Below are 16,843 nucleotides of genomic sequence, written 5' to 3'. Positions count from 1 at the left end.
AATTGTATGCGGATTCTTTACCATGTGACCCACCAGGGAAGCCCAATAGACAGATGGACCTGGAGTAAAAATGTAAATGGAGATCAGTGAGTGACTGAGTGCCCCTTCCACCAAATGATCACCTGTTCTCCAGAAACTGATGGATTTTGGTTGTTTTGACAATTGCTTAAAAATAATTTTCAACTTAGAATCTCTTCATTAGAAGAATTAGAATTGCTTAATTGTAAAAAATTTTGTGATTCTCCTGATTCATCCATTTCATTTTACTCAGTTGCTTTGGTGATCATCAATAAATAATAGCATTAATAACTGTCATATAAAAGGAAGATTGTTTTTAAAAATGTTTGTAATGTTTCAAAAATATGTTGTGTTAGAGTCAACTTTTGTGCTAAATCTTTAATTATGTCATTAGAGCCTAGTCATTGAATCAGAATTCCAGGGCCAAAGATTATATAAACTTTAAGCCTTATGTTGCAGACTGTAAAATGATTGTTAAAACACATCAGTTCAGATCCAGATTGTTTAAAATTACAACCAAATTACTACATTTAATGATTATAAAGACGAGAAGCATCATTTTAAACATAATACAGGTTACCTTAAAAATGATAAAGTCTCCCATCCAGGGAACTCTATTTAATGCACTGCTGCTGCTGCTGCTAAGTCGCTTCAGTCGTGTCTGACTCTGTGCGACCCCATAGACGGCTGCCCAACAGGCTTCCCCATCCCTGGGATTCTCCAGGCAAGAACCACTGGAGTGGGTTGCCATTTCCTTCTCCAACGCATGCAAGTGAAAAGTGAAAGTGAAGTCGCTCATTCGTGTCTGACTCTTAGCGACCCCATGGACTGCAGCCTACCAGGCTCCTCCGCCCTGGGATCTTCCAGGCAAGAGTACTGGAGTGGGTTGCCATTGCCTTCTCTACTTAATGCACTCTGGTGACCTAAATGGGAAGGAATTACAAAAGGGAGGGAATATATGTATATGTATGGCTTATTCATTTTGCTATACAGTAAAATCTAACAACATCATAAAGCAGCTATATTCCAATAAAAACTAATTTAAAAGAAAGAAAAAACTCATGAAAACTCAAGGACTTGTCACAAAAGAAAGATTCATTCATTCAATAAACATTTCTGGAAGAACAATGAGTATAAGGCAGCATTCTAGATAAATAAATAAATAGAAATAGGACTACAGTTTAATGGAGATGATTATGTAAAGAATCAAAATATATAAATTAATTTGGAGTCAAAAACACTTAACCTTTAAAAATATGATGGTGCCCTCCAGGATCCATCTTTAATAGCAGTTGCTAATATTTCTTTCTCAAAATGTGTTATCTTGTGATTTGCTTTTAATTAATTTAGCAGACATCACAGGTTCACAAGAGAAGTCTCACACCTTTACTGGCAAGATATTTTGAAACCATATTTAGTCACCATGACCAAATTTATTATCAAGCCTTAGTCCTGAAACCAAGCAATTTCTATGTATTTTATTTACAGTTTAATTTCTGTTTACATCTCAACAGTATCAAATGACCCTATATGATTTCAAGTACTTTCAACAGAATCACTGTAAGATTATGTGGTTTTTTTTGTATCTAACATTAGACTATCTCATTAGCAAAGTAATTTACTTATATTTTAATTATCTACATTAATTAATTCTTTATCATCAAAGGCCCCAATAAAAAAGTGAAACATAATGCAAAATATTCTAATAAGCTTTTAATTTTTATAAAGGGTATACTTTCATTTCATCATGCATAAAGGAAAAATTTATGAAAACAAGAAACCTGCTTCACAAATGTTAAGTTAAAAAAATTGTTCTGTTTGAATTTTTGATTTTTGTGGTATGTTTTGTTATCTTCTTCAAGGAAAAATATTAAATGAAATATACCCATAATTTTTAGGTTTCTAAAAGGTCCCCCTAAAGCCTAATATTTTAGATTCAAAGTGTTCATAGATCTTTGACCTTTCAATTATTTCTTGATATTTGAGTTTATTTATTTTTTTCTTTTTTTTTGGCTGCATGGCTTGTTGGATTGCCATTTTCATAATTTAATATGTCACATTTATTATGACTTCATGCCCATCTTTATTTCAGATAAATTATTGCTATAATTGGGTTAAATGATACTGCACCACTTTTAAAATTACTGGCTTATTTTATAAGTGTTTTACATTAGAAAAGAATAAAAATTTTCAAAGACCATATACTGGAAATTGGATCTTAATCCTCTACCAGTTAGTTGATGAAAATATTAGATGCACTATGAGTAATCAAAGAAAACAAATTAATACAACCTCTAAAAACTATTATTCTTAATCCACTTGACTAAGTTTTTAAAAATGATGATGTTCCACTGTTAGCAGTACCTGGGGAATTAAATACTCTTGTTCACCACTGGTAGAAATATAAACAGAGCTTTTCTGGGTGGCTTAAAATGTTACATACCTTTCACTCAGCAGTTTCACTCTTATGAATTAATTCTCAAGACATAATAAAGTGAAGCGAAGTCGCTCAGTTGTGTCCAACTCTTTGCGACCCCATGGACTGTAGTGTACCAGGCTCTTCCATCCATGGGATTTTCCAGGCAAGGGTTCTGGAGTGGGTTGCCATTTCCTTCTCCAGAGGATCTTCCCAACCCAGGGATTGAACCCAGGTCTCCCACATTGCAGGCTGACGCTTTATCATCTGAGCCACCAGGGAAGCCTTCAAGACATAATGACCATCTTCAAAAATTGTGTGTGTGTGTGTCTGTGTGTACACACACATCTACATACATAAGGATGCACACGTGGTCTGTGGTGTAAACAAAAAGCCAAAGGCAATGGATTAGAGAGTAACTGAGAGCAGAGACATGACTGTAGATAGCTCTTCCAAGAAGCTCACCATGAAAGATGGGAGAGAGAACAAATTGGTATCTAGAAGCAGAGAGAGGACCTAAGTCATATTATTTGTGTTGGGGGAAGATTTTAACCTGTTTAATCATTAATAGGAAAGGACACGTAAGCTTAAAGTAGAATAGACAGAGGCAGAAGTGATGGAGAAGGTCACCGAGAGCGTGAGGCTGAGGGTCCACAGAGCAGGTAGGAGAGCCCTCGTGACCCTGGGCAGGGAGGAACTCAGCCCCAGGCTGGCATGTGAGCACGGATGGCCAGAGAATTCAGTCGGAGGCAAAGCCACGAGTGCTTTTCTGGGAAATACATTTTTAATAACAAACGCCCCTCCTGCAGAAAATTTCAGAATTCATTCCATTTGTATTATGAAGACTAACACTATCCTAAGGTTGCCTCACAATTAAAAAAAAATAAAATGTTTATTCACAGTCATTCCCAAGCCAAATCTGTCACGAGGAGAGTTCCTTTATGATCTAGAGCATGCATGCATGCTCAGTCACTTCATTGTGTCTGACTCTTTGCGACCCCATGGACTGCAGCCTGCCAGGATTCTCTGTCCATGGGATTTTCCCTTCAAGAATACTGGAGTGGGTTGCCATGCCTCCCCCAGGGGATCTTCCCGACCGTGGGATTGAACCTACGTCTCCGGCATTGGCAAGAGGGTCTTTATCGCTGAGCCACAGAGCAGGCATTGGTAATTTTTTTGTTCCAAAAAAGGACCATAAAATAAATACATTAATTTGCAAGTATACAATTTGTGTCACAACAGTTATCCTTCAGTATGTGCAGGGGATTGGTTTCAGGAACCCCTTGGGATACTAGAACCTGAGGATCCACAGACCCCTTGTATAAAATGGTATGATACATCGAGTACATGGACTCACTGTATCTGCAGTGTTTGTATCAATGGACCCAACCTTGTGCGCAAGGGATGCAAAACCCAGGAATATAATGGGTCCCTCTAGGGAAGTGGGACTGTGCTCAACTCTCATTGTAGCTGGAGCACAAAACCAGCCATAGATGATACCAAAAAAAAAAAAAAAAAGAGTGATTGTGCTCCAATAAAACTTTATTTACAAGAGCAGGTGGCAGACAAATTTGACCAGAGGGCCAGTTTGCTGACTCCTGGCTTAAAACACAAGTCAATTTAAAAAAAAAAGAAAAAGAAAATGCAGTGGTTAGCTCAAGCCTTTGCTTTCTCAGGGTATTTTAGGACCATGTTGGAATTGTCACTATATGTTTTACAGGGGAAAAGCTCTACTTTGTGGCCAGTGGGTTTGGATTTTAGATAAAGCCCTCCCATTTTTGCTGTCCAATTACTTAAAACTTGAGAACCTTAGAGCCTGCCATTGTAAAATGGGGCACTGACCTTGTCGTCAGTCTTCACCAATCATAATGAGAATAAAATACACAGTTGAAAATGCTCTAAGGCTGGAGTCCCCAGTCTCTGGGATCTAATGCCTGATGATCTGAGGTGGATCTGATGTAACAATAAAAGAAATAAAGTGTACAAAAATCATCCCTGGTTCAGGAAGATCCCCTGGAGAAGGAAATGGCAACCCACTCCAGTATTCTTGCCTGGGAAATCCCATGGACAGAGGAGCCTGGTGGGCTGTGGTCCATGGGGTCTCAAGAGTCGGGCACGACTTACTGACTAAACCACCACCAAATGTAATGTGCTTGAATCATCCTGAAACCATCTCCCCCCACCCATGGAAAAATCATCTTCCGTGAATCCCATATGTGGGGCCAAGAAGGTGGGAACCACTGCTCTAAGCTGGGGCACTATTGAAACAAAAAGAAATCACTGTCTCTTGCTACAAAATCTTTAAAAAGTTAGTTCAATGCTTGTATGTAAGGCCTTGGCATGTTATGTATAGTGCTAACTTCATAACTGTTGTAGGCATTAAATGAAATAATAACATGTGAAATGCTGAGCCACAGTGACCAAAATATAAAATATAGTATATACTCAAAAAATGTTAGATGAAATTACTAATCTTTTAAAGGTCCATTTAAATTGGTCTGTGGTTCTTGATACATGACACCTAAAAGGACAAAGCCCAGTTATTCCAAGTGCGAGGCTGGCATTGTCATTGTGGGCAAGGCAGTTACAGCAATAAACCCTTCCTATTAGCCTCTCGGGCTGCTTTGCAAATGGTATAAGGAATGGGTATGGACAGTTGCCATGGAGGCAAGTGACCTCGAAGCTGAGTTTTTAGATGCATATCAGGGGAGGGTTCTCATTCTTCTGTGATTTGGAAGCCGCAGTCCAGGAATAAAAGGAAGCACTCGGTCTGGTTCTGTGATCACACAAACATAAAGAGACCAGATGAGGTGGCTCCGCTACCCCAGGGCAGCTTTAAATTAAACCGCCAATGGGCTCATCAGCCCTTTGGAGGAACGTTTGCCCCTGTTTGTTCAGAGTGTGCAGTTTGTTCACCAGACCAGGGACTGCTCCGTGATTATGTGATTCCACCCCATTAAAGTTTTTCAGGCCACACAGGAGGGGCACAGTAAGCATCAGCCAGTTTTCCATGGATGAGGAAGGATTTAATGAGGGAGAAAGGTGTAGAGCAGGTGCAATTCCAGCTCATTGCTGAGTGAGGTGTATAGGCAACCTTGGTGGTCTGCTGTGATTCATCAGAGGGAAAAGTGTTCCCTACAACAGTCTACCTACATTTCAAGCAGAGAGTGGACTTTTTCTTTTTTTCCTTTGCATTTTTATAATTAATCTTTTTAAATACTGGCTCTCCCATTGAAATCAGTGGAAATGAACACCAGTGTAGTCTTAGGGCTCTCAAAACATGGACCTTCACTCAGAACACCTGTTATTTGTACAGAGATGATTAGCCTTTGGCATTTAATGAGCCATTTGTCTTTATAATTTTCAGTCCCTGGCTTCCGTGTAGATTTGTTTTTGACACAGTGCATTTATTACACCTGAATGTGACAGCTTTAAATGCTCTGCATCAGAGGTTGGGGCAAACACTGGATCCAGCTGTCCACTGAGTGTAAATTTTCTATCTCCTGTTCTGTAGCAAATAGACATAATTTTCCGTGTTGTCCTTTTGCCATGCTCATAATTGTCATCTTGAACATTCATGACACTGACAGTTAAGCAGGTTTTATTTTTATTCAAATTATAGATTTAAAAAAAAATCTTGCTAAAAATAATGACTTTACAAGATGACGGTGGCCACACACTGACCGATGGAGGATTCAAACTCAGGTTTTCTGACTCTAAATCCCATGTTTGTTTGATTTTCAAAATAGCATTTGTTTATTTTGAATTCAAAATGGCAAATTATTACATAAATAAAAACATAGGAAGGAGAAGGCTGTACAGAGTGATCCAAAAGGAATAAATTTTTTTTTCACACTCCTTTGCTTTTGGAAGGAGTTTGTTTCACTCTACATTTCTGTTAATGTTTATTTCTAAAGCTGACATTAAAGGTAAACTCATATGTGCATTTATTCACCACAAACACAAACTTTTAGGTACTTAAAGTAAAATATTGTGTTTTGATGGCTCTAAAGGGTCTTGTAGGTCTAGAGAAGCTCTTATATTAATCTACAAACAGGAGCCACTGAGCCAGATGCTCTTAGATCACAAGTTATCTTCAGCTGTAGTCTTCCCTTTTTGACAAATTTACTGTGGGCAAGATAAGTAAATCTTATAAGATTCTAACCTTTGGTTTATATGAGCCAGATGAGGATATAGCTAGTAGGACACAACCATTTGCCACCACAAGAATGGTTGGGGAAGAGAGTGAGTCCATGTACGGCTAACCCAACACTCTGGTTTCTGGAACTGGAGATCTTGCTTTTTCCATTTCTACCCAATTCAGTAATTCAGACTGCCTGACTCACTCTGGCACGCATGCTCATCGCTCCGTGCTGTCCGACTCTTTGGAACCCCAGGGACTGTGGGTAGTCTGTCAGGCTCCTCTGCCCATGGGATTTCACCGGCAAGAATAACAGGGTGGGTGCCATTTTCTTCGCCAGGGGATATTCCTGACTGAGGGATCTCCCACAATGCCTGTTTGGCATGTGGATTCTTTAACACTGAGCCACCTGGGAAGCAAATTAAGCTAAGGACAGTGGTTCTAATCAGCGACCAGTTCTGCTTCCCAGGAGTATTTGTCTATATCTGGAGATAGTTTTGTTTGTCACGAGGGGTGAAGAGGTGCTACTCGCATCTGTCGCGTCAGGATTATGCATGCTACTAAATATGTAAGTCCCCCTCCCAACCAAGAATCCTCCTGCTGAAATGTCAGTGGCATCAGTTGGAGATGAATGCACACATGTTAACTGAATTCCCGTGAACTCCTGTATGACTCAGAAGATCATGGTTTTAATTTGCAGTGATAACTAGACCTGTCAAGAACACCAAGATAGTGATATCTATTAATGGAAGTACTTCCTCCATCTAGAAAAGCTACAAAGGAAGTCAAATTAGTATCAAAAATTTGTTTGCCAAACAAAGCATCAGTTCTGAAGAAGACAGATAATCCTCCTAGAATATATCACAAGTCAGGCACTTCCTGAGTTTCTGTTTATCCTTATAAGAAATTTCCTATTAATTCCTAACGTTTCAGCAGCATCATGCAAAAAAACAGGAGTAGAACACTGAGATATGAAACGATTAACATTTTAGGAGAAATCAAATACAGGATGGTAAGGGAACACCTGAGAGGGACTTTTGGTCCAGTGTGGAGTTTCATGGGAAATTTCCTGGATAAAATTATCAATTATTCCTAGGAGGTTTTGAAAGTTGAGTAGGTACATTCCAACAAACTAATAAGGACAGGATAGGAAAAGAAGAAAAGAAAAATCCTAAACCTGAGAGACAATCATTTAGTTTATCTTACTCTCTATCTAGCAGTATCAGGCTGTGACCACATGAGGGCGATTGAGAAGCAGAGGGCACTGAATATTCTTGCAGCCCCATTAGAAAACTCTCTCCTACAGAGTGTTTAGGCTCCATGAAAAGCTGCCTCTTCAAACAACTGATGTGGCTGTAGCTTCCCTGGTGGCTCGGATGGTAAAGAATCTGTCTATGATGCAGGAGACTGGGTTCAGTCTTTGGTTTGGGAAGTTCCCCTGGAGAAGAAAATGGCAACCTACTCAAGTATTCTTTCTGGGAAATCCCATAGACAGAGGAGCTTGGTGGGCTATAGTGCAAATGGTCACAAAGAGTTGACATGACTGAGCAACTAAACACTGCACTGTGATGTAGCTGTAGATGGGTTTGAGCAGTTCTACCCCTGTGAGATCACTTCAGAGTTACTCACATAAGATACGTTTAAAATCTTTCCATTCACTTCTGTTCAGTCCATCAGTCGTGTGTGACTCTTTGCGACCCCATGGACTGTAGCATGCCAGGCTTTCCTGTTCATCACCAACTCCCAGAGTTTGCTCAAACTCATATCCATTGAGTCAGTGATGCCATCCAACCTTATCCATTCCTCTGTCGTTGCCTTCTCTTCCTGCCTTTAGTCATTTCCAGCATCAGGGTCTTTTCCAATGAGTCAGCTCTTCACATCAAGTAGCCAAAGTATTGGAGCTTCAACTTAAGTCCTTCCAATGAATATTCAGTGTTGATTTTCTTTAAGAATGACTGTTTTGATCTCCTTGCAGTCCAAGGGACTCTCAAGAGTCTTCTCCAACACCACAGTCCAAAAGCATCAATTATTCAGTGCTCAGCGTTCCTTATGGTCCAGCCCTCATATCTATACTACTGGAAAAACCAAAGTTTTGACCATATAGACCTTTGTTGGTAAAGTAATATCTCTGCTTTTTAATATGCTGTCTAGGTTGGTCATAGCCTTTCTTCCAAGGACCAAGTGTCTTTTAATTTCATGGCTGCAGTCATCATCTGCAGTGATTTTGGAGCCCCCCAAGAAAAGTCTGTCACTGTTCCCATTGTTTCCCCATCTATTTCCCATGAAGTGATAGGACCAGATGCCATGATCATAGTTTTTGAATGTTGAGATTTTAAGCCAGTTTGTTCATTCTCCTCTTTCCCTTTCATCAAGAGGCTCTTTAGTTCTTCTTCCCTTTCTGCCATAAGGGTGGTATCATCTGCATATATGAGGTTATTGATATTTCTCCTGGCAGTCTTGATTCCCGCTTATGCTTCATCCAGCCCAACATTTTGCATGACGTACTCTGCATATAATGGCACCTCACTCCAGTACTCTTGCCTGGAAAATCCCATGGACAGAGGAGCCTGGTAGGCTGCAGTCCATGGGGTCACTAGGAGTCGGACACGACTGAGTGACTTCACTTTCACTTTTCACTTTCATGCATTGGAGAAGGAAATGGCAACCCACTCCAGTGTTCTTGCCTGGAGAATCCCAGGGACGGGGGAGCCTGGTGGGCTGCCGTCTATGGGGTCACACAGAGTCGGACATGACTGAAGTGACTTAGCATAGCATAGCACTCTGCATATAAGTTAAATGAGCAGGGTGATAATATACAGCCTTGATGTATTCCTTTCCCTTTTTGGAAACAATTTGTTGTTCCACGTCCATTTCTAACTGTTGCTTCTTGACCTGCATACAGATTTCTCAGGAAGCAAGTTAGGTGGTCTGGTACTCCCATCTCTTTAAGAATTTTCCAGTTTGTTGTAATCCACACAGTCAAAGGCTTTGGCATAGTCAATAAAGCAGAGTTGATTTGTTTTCTGGAACTCTAGTGCTTTTTCAATGATCCAGCAGATGTTGGCAATTCGATCTCTGGTTCCTTTGCCTTTTCTAAATCCATCTTGAACATCCAGAAGTTCACACTTCACATACTGTTGAAGCCTGGCTTGGAGAATTTTGAGTATTACTTTGCTAGTGTGTGAGATGAGTGCAATTGTGCGGTATTTGAACATTCTTTGGCATTGCCTTTCTTTGGGATTGGAATGAAAACTGACCTTTCCAGTCCTGTGGCCACTTTTGAATTTTCTAAATTTGCTGGCGTACTGAGTGAAGCACTTTCACAACATCATCTTTTAGGATTTGAAATAGCTCAACTGAAATTCCATCACCTTCACTAGCTTTGTTCATAGTGATCCTTTCTAAGGCGCACTTGACTTCACATTCCAATATGTCTGGTTCTAGGTGTGTGATCACACTATTATTGTTATTTGGGTCACAAAGATCTTTTTTGTATAGTTCTTCTGTGTTTTCTTGCCACCTCTTCTTTATATCTTCTGCTTCTTTTAGATCCATACCATTTCTGTCCTTTATTGAGCCCATCTTTGCATGAAATGTTCCCTTGATATCTCTAATTTTCTTGAAGAGAGATCTAGTCTTTTCCATTCTATTGTTTTCCTCTGTTTCTTTGCATTGATCACTTATGCTCTCTCCTTTCTATTCTTTGGAACTCTGCATTCAGATGGATATATCTTTCCTTTTCTCCTTTGCCTTTCACTTTTCTTCTTTCTCATCTATTTGTAAGGCCTCCTCAAACAGCCATTTTGCCTTTTTGCATTTCTTTTTCTTGGGGACGGTTTTGATTACTGCCTGCTGTGCAGTGTTATGAACCACTGTCCAGAGTTCTCAGGCACTCTGTCTTTCAGATCTAATCCCTTGAATCTATTTGTCACTTCCACTGTATCATTGTAAGGGATTTGATTTAGATCATACCTGAATAGTCTAGTGGTTTTCCCTACTTTCTTCAATTTAAGTCTAAATTTTTCAATAAGGAGTTCATGATCTGAGCCACAGTCAGCTCCTGGTTTTGTTTTGCTGACTGTATAGAGCTTCTCCATCTTTGGCTGCAAAGAATATAATCAGTCTGATTTCAGTACTGACCATCTGGTGATGTCTATGTGTAGAGTCGTCTCTTGTGTTATTGCAAGAGGGTGTTTTCTATGACCGGTGCATTCTCTTGGCAAAACTCTGTTAGCCATTGTCCTGCTTCATTTTGTACTCCAAGGCCAAACTTGCCTGTTACTCCTGGTATCTCTTGACTTCCTACTGTTGCATTCCAGTCCCCTATGATGAAAAGGATGTCTTTTTTGGTGTTAATTCTACAAGGTCAAGCAGGAGATTGCAAGAGTGAACATCAACATTTTAGGAATCAGTGGACTAAAATGGACCAGAATGGGCAAATTTAATTCAGATTACCATTACAGCTACTGCTATGGGCAAGAATCCCTTAGAAGAAATGGAGTAGCCCTCATAGTCAACAAGAGTCTAAAATGCAGTACTCAAATGCAATCTCAAAAAAGGCAAAATGATCTTATGTTCTTTTCCAAGGCAAAGCATTCAGTATCACAGTAATCCAAGTCTATGCCCCAACCACTAATGCCAAAGAAGCTGAAGCTTACTGTTTCTGTGATGATCTACAATACTTTCTAGAACTAACACCAAATCTTTCCATTAGTTGTCCCTTACACAGATGCCTAATATAATTTCCTGTACCTTTTTCTTGATTTCTTTGACAAAATGTTCATTTGAAATTCTGGATGGCTTAAAAATAGACAAGTTCAGTTCAGTTCAGTTGTGTCCAACTCTGCGACCCCATGAATCACAGCATGCCAGGCCTCCCTGTCCATCACCAACTCCTGGAGTTCACTCATACTCACATCCATCGAGTCAGTGATGCCATCCAGCCATTCATCCTCTGTCGTCCCCTTCTCCTCCTGCCCCCAGTCCCTCCCAGAATCAGGGTCTTTTCCAATGAGTCAACTCTTCGCATGAGGTGGCCAAAGTATTGGAGTTTCAGCTTCAGCATCAGTCCTTCCAAAGAACACCCAGGACAAAGCTCTAGAGAGACAAAGCTCTCTATTATCCTCTTCTGGAATTTGAGGTAATGCTTTCTATGTGACATACGTGTGAAGGCTACTCATTAGATTATAATTTTATTTGGTAAGAATTTTTAATGTTCCATCTCTTAGCATTCCTCAAATTTGAATATGAATTTTTAAAATATTCCATCTCTCAATAATTTTGGACTTATAGAAAAAAGAATATAATTTCTGTTTTATATTCTTCATATTAATAGTGCTTTATTTTTTAATTTTAGAATTTTTTCTTTAAAAATTTTGTTTTATATTGGGCTATAGTTGATTTACAATGTTGTATTTCAGTTGTACAGAAAAGTGATTCGGTTATCCATATGTTTATTCTCTTTTTCAAATTCTTTTCCCATTTAGGTTATTACAGAATATTGAGCCGAGTTCTCTGTGGTATATAGCACGTTCTTATTGGTTGTCTGTTTTAAATACAGCAGTGTGTATTTGTTAACTCCAAACTCTAATCTGTCCCTCCTTATCTTTCCCCTTTGATTATCATACACTTGTTTTCTGAATCTGTAAGTCTATTTCTGTTTTGTAAATAAATACATTTGTATCAGTTTTTGAAATATTCTGTATGTAAGCTATATCATATAATATTTGTTTTTCCTCTGACTTAATTTCATTTTAATATGATAATCCCTAGGTCTATCTGTATTGCTGCAAATGGCATTATGTCATTCTTGTAATGGCTGAGTAATATCCCATTGCATGTATGTAGCACATCTTCTTTATCCATTCATCTGTTAGTGGACACTTAGGTTGCTTACATGTCTTGGCTATTGTAAACAGTGCTGCAGTGACTATTAGCGAGTATGTGTCCTTTCAGACCATGGTTTTCTCCAGATATATGCCCATGAGTGGGACTGCTGCATCATATGTTAGCTTTGTCTTTAGTTTCTTAAGGCATCTTCTTACTGTTTTCCATAGCAGGTGTACCAATTTATATTCCCACAAATGAAATATTTGTGGAATATTGTGGAAATATTTCCCATTGTAAGAGCATTCCTTTTTTTCTCCACCTTTTCCAACATTTATTTTTTATAGACTTTTTGATGATGGCCATTCTGACCAATGTGAGGTGATATCTCATTGTAGGTCTGATTTGCATTTCACTAATAATTAGTGATGTTGAACATCTTTTCATGTATCTGCTGGCCATATCTATGTAATTCTTCAGAAAAATTTCTCACTAAGTCTTCTGTCCACTTTTTGATTGGGTTGTTTCTTTTTTGATATTGAGCTGCTTGAGTTGTTTGCAGTATTTGGAGTTTGAGTCCAAGAAAAAGCATTTAAAATAGTGTAGTGAAATAGACATTACCTTAGGTTTAATCCTCTTTAATCCCATTGATTAAAAAAAAAGACACTGGCTTATTTTTAATTCCTTAAGCATAAATTTATTGTGTTTTCTACTATGTGCCAATTGTTGCGCTGTCTCCTTAGATGTAAACGGACATCTTCACTTATACATACATTATAATTTGGTGTGTTTTGAGGCTATCATTTTGTCTGATGGTATAAGCAAAAAGCAGAAAATAGTGATTGATTAACCTCATTTGGTGGTGATGCAGAAGTCTAATAAACTCAGAATGTAAAGTAAAATGAAGATAAGAGAATTGGAGTAACTGATATTTCTGGTTGGTGTTTGCTTTCATTACAATAATAAAAATAATCATCAAACTAAGAAGGGATAGATGAATGCCATCTTGGTGTTGCCCAGAATTAAGATAGGTTTAGAACATTATATCAGGGATGGGAATTGCACAAAGCCAGTGGCCTTTATACATATGATGATTAAAGGTAAATCATTTTCAATAACTCCAAAACTCAGATCCTCAAAGGTTCTAACTGTGCCCACGAGGAAAGACACAGAAAAGGTTAGAGAATATGGTTCCTTTACACATCTCAAACACAATAATTTTCTAAGTCTTCTAAGAATATTGGGAAATGCATGGAAACCACATGAGAAACTCCTATTGTCATTTTATTTTGAAAACTAGTAAATCCCTCTTTAAATTATTCTAAATTATGAGAACTCTTATTTTTTGTTCTTAAACTATATGATAAAAATTGCTATCATCTCAATTATAAACCTATCCTCTATCATTAAAATAAGAATGATATCTGTTATAGAAGTTAGGCATTAGTTTTTGCAAAGCCAATATAAAAAAATATCAATGTGTAGCAGCTAATTAGAGGGAAATCATTCATTTTTGTCTAAAAGTTTTTCTTCCTTAGAAGTACACTTGAAAGGAAGCATATACATAGTCACAGAAATGAAAAATTTTTATCACTAACTGTGAAACCCTTGTAACATGGTAATATAGTTTCTTCAATGTGTTTTAAAATTTTCATAATTATAGCTAATTTTCTATTATTTCATTATTAATTATATCACATGTTAATTATGTATTTTTCATGAATTGATTTTAGATGTTGTTGAAGGTTCAGCTTATATATTTATAATGGTTGATTAATAACATTTAAAGATCTTGACCAAATAGTTTTCTAAAAGAATGTAAAATAATTTTACTGATGGAAAATGATAGCTCCATGTTTAAGTTGGCATTTCTGTGATTTTTGTGACAGTTGAAATTTCTTCTGTAGGTTAGAAACTTTTGTTCCGTCTTTTACAGTTTGTTATTTTTATGTTTTTCCATGTGTAAATTGCAAACAAATTATTTTTCTCATCAATTTGAATAATATTGCTTTTCAACATTTTTTCATCTATTTTTAAAATGTATTTATTTTAACTGGAGGTGAGTTACTTTATTTGAATAGGTCACTACAGAGTTACTTGTTCAGAGATATTGATTATGACATTACATTAATTGTGATAAATTTATAAATAACATACATGTTCATCACTTAGGGATTGGTTAAATGTACTTTTCAGTAACTTGTTGTTAGATAAAACAGATTTCTAAAAGATGGAAAAAATAAACAAAAAACAAATTATAAAAACAATGATAATATTTTTGTAATACAAAAATATGGAGGAATATCTACTGATATGTTAAAACAATAATCCCTGGAGAATGTGCTGTGTTTTAAATTTGTAAATTGTATATTTCCATGATACTTGAAACATTTACTCATTTATATAAATAGGAATATCAGTTCAGTTCAGTTCAGTTCAGTTGCTCAGTCGTGTCCCACTCTTTGCAACCCCATGAATCGCAGCACGCCAGGCCTCCCTGTCCATCACCAACTCCCAGAGTTCACTCAGACTCACGTCCATCGAGTCAGTGATGCCATCCAGCCATCTCATCCTCTGTCATCCCCTTCTCTTCCTGCCCCCAATCCCTCCCAGCATCAGAGTCTTTTCCAATGAGTCAACTCTTCGCATGAAGTCGCCAAAGTACTGGAGTTTCAGCTTTAGCATCATTCCTTCCAAAGAACACCCAGGACTGATCTCCTTTAGAATAGACTGGTTGGATCTCCTTGCAGTCCAAGGGACTCTCAAGAGTCTTCTCTAACACCACAGTTCAAAAGCATCAATTCTTTGGCACTTAGCTTTCTTCACAGTCCAACTCTCACATCATCCATGACCACTGGAAAAACCATAGCCTTGAGTAGATGGACCTTTGTTGGCAAAGTAATGTCTCTGCTTTTCAATATGCTATCTAGGTTGGTCATAACTTTCCTTCCAAGGAGGAAGCGTCTTTTAATTTCATGGCTGCAATCACCATCTACAGTGATTTTCGAATATACCAAATAGTTAATGTCATTTTGTAGCTTTTCCTATGTTTTCTTATTTTTTCTTTTTAATATAAGGCCCTTTTAGTATTTAGATATTTGATAAGGCTCATTTCTCATCTAGATATTTCATTTTCCTCCTTGCTTATCTATTCTTGCATGAACATTGCACTGCTGAAGACTGTGTCTTTGAAATGTATTTAATATTGTGCAGAACTAATTTCACCTCCTTATTTTTATGTGTGAAAGTTGTCTTAGCTACACTTTATGTATGTTCTTTCAGGCAATTTTTAGGTTAATATGGTTAAATTGTACATACACACAAAGCTTGATAGAGCTTTGACTGGTAATGCAGCAAGCGTATTCTTAAATGTGATTTGATATATTTTACAGTGCTGAAATTAAACTGTATTTCATTTATCCATGTCATCTTTTTATAGAAATTTATCAGAGAATGCTTAAATTGACAAAAGCCTGAAACTCCCAAATGCTACTAAAATATAACATATTCAAATGACAAGAGATGAGAAAGTATTTTTAAATGCTGTATGTAAATGGAGTTAGAATTATTATCTTTACCATTATTATTAAGAATAATCCTTAAGTGAAACAGAAAATAGAAAATGTTCATATTCTTCTTGCCCATCTCCTTTTCTGTATTTCTTCCTCTCTATCCCTGGATACCTGCCCCTTTGCAGATCTCAAGGGATCAGATTGCTCTTTCACTTCCTTTCTGTCCTGTCACCAAGCCTTGGTGTGATATTGAGGTCTCACCTTAATTCCACTTGACGCTCCCGTATTCTCTGGCAGCCACATAGATTAGGTAGTAGACTGACCCCCATTCTAGAGTCTGAATTAAAGCAAATCTGGCTTCACCTTAACCTCATTTGGGGAAGTTTATTATGAATATGATTGCCAGCTATCCACCATATGCACCACTCTACCTCCCACTCCTGGATTCTAATCTCACTCGTCTTGGATGTGGTTCAGACATAGCCACTGTCACTTGTCCTAGGAATGTTTGGAGGCCCAGCCAACTCTGCTAACTTTTTGTCTCTCCTTGTCAGTATCATCCCGCTCCCTTTTCCAGGTTTCTTTCTTCAAGAATGGGGTGCTATAAGCCTGTCAGTGAGTCACCAGCCTCAGGGCTGGCTAAGGCATCTTCTGAGCCAATGAGACAACAGGTCAGATATGCTAAAGGCATTTGAGAGGGAAGGGAAGCTTTCTGTCTCTTCAAGGAAGTTTCCTAAAGTGACTTTTCAGTCTTCTGAAAAGACATGGCTTTAGGAAGAGTTGATGCTTTTGAACTGTGGTGTTGGAGAAGACTCTTGAGAGTCCCTTGGACTGCAAGGGACCAACCAGCCTATCCTAAAGGAAATCAGTCCTGAGTGTTCATTGGAAGGACTGATGTTGAAGCTGAAACTGCAGTACTTTGGCCACCTG

General features: G+C 38.0%; 1 protein-coding gene across 3 annotated transcripts in view; it reads left to right on the top strand.

Annotated features, from left to right (window-relative positions):
• Nucleotides 1-16,843, top strand: part of CNTNAP2 (contactin associated protein like 2) — a 2,326,438-nt gene that overhangs the window by 152,401 nt on the left and 2,157,194 nt on the right. The window lies entirely within an intron of this gene.

Source organism: Bos indicus x Bos taurus, chromosome 4 (assembly GCF_003369695.1).
Source record: "Bos indicus x Bos taurus breed Angus x Brahman F1 hybrid chromosome 4, Bos_hybrid_MaternalHap_v2.0, whole genome shotgun sequence".
In the NCBI taxonomy this organism is placed as follows: domain Eukaryota; kingdom Metazoa; phylum Chordata; class Mammalia; order Artiodactyla; family Bovidae; genus Bos; species Bos indicus x Bos taurus.
This window is presented reverse-complemented; position numbering and strand designations above follow the sequence as displayed.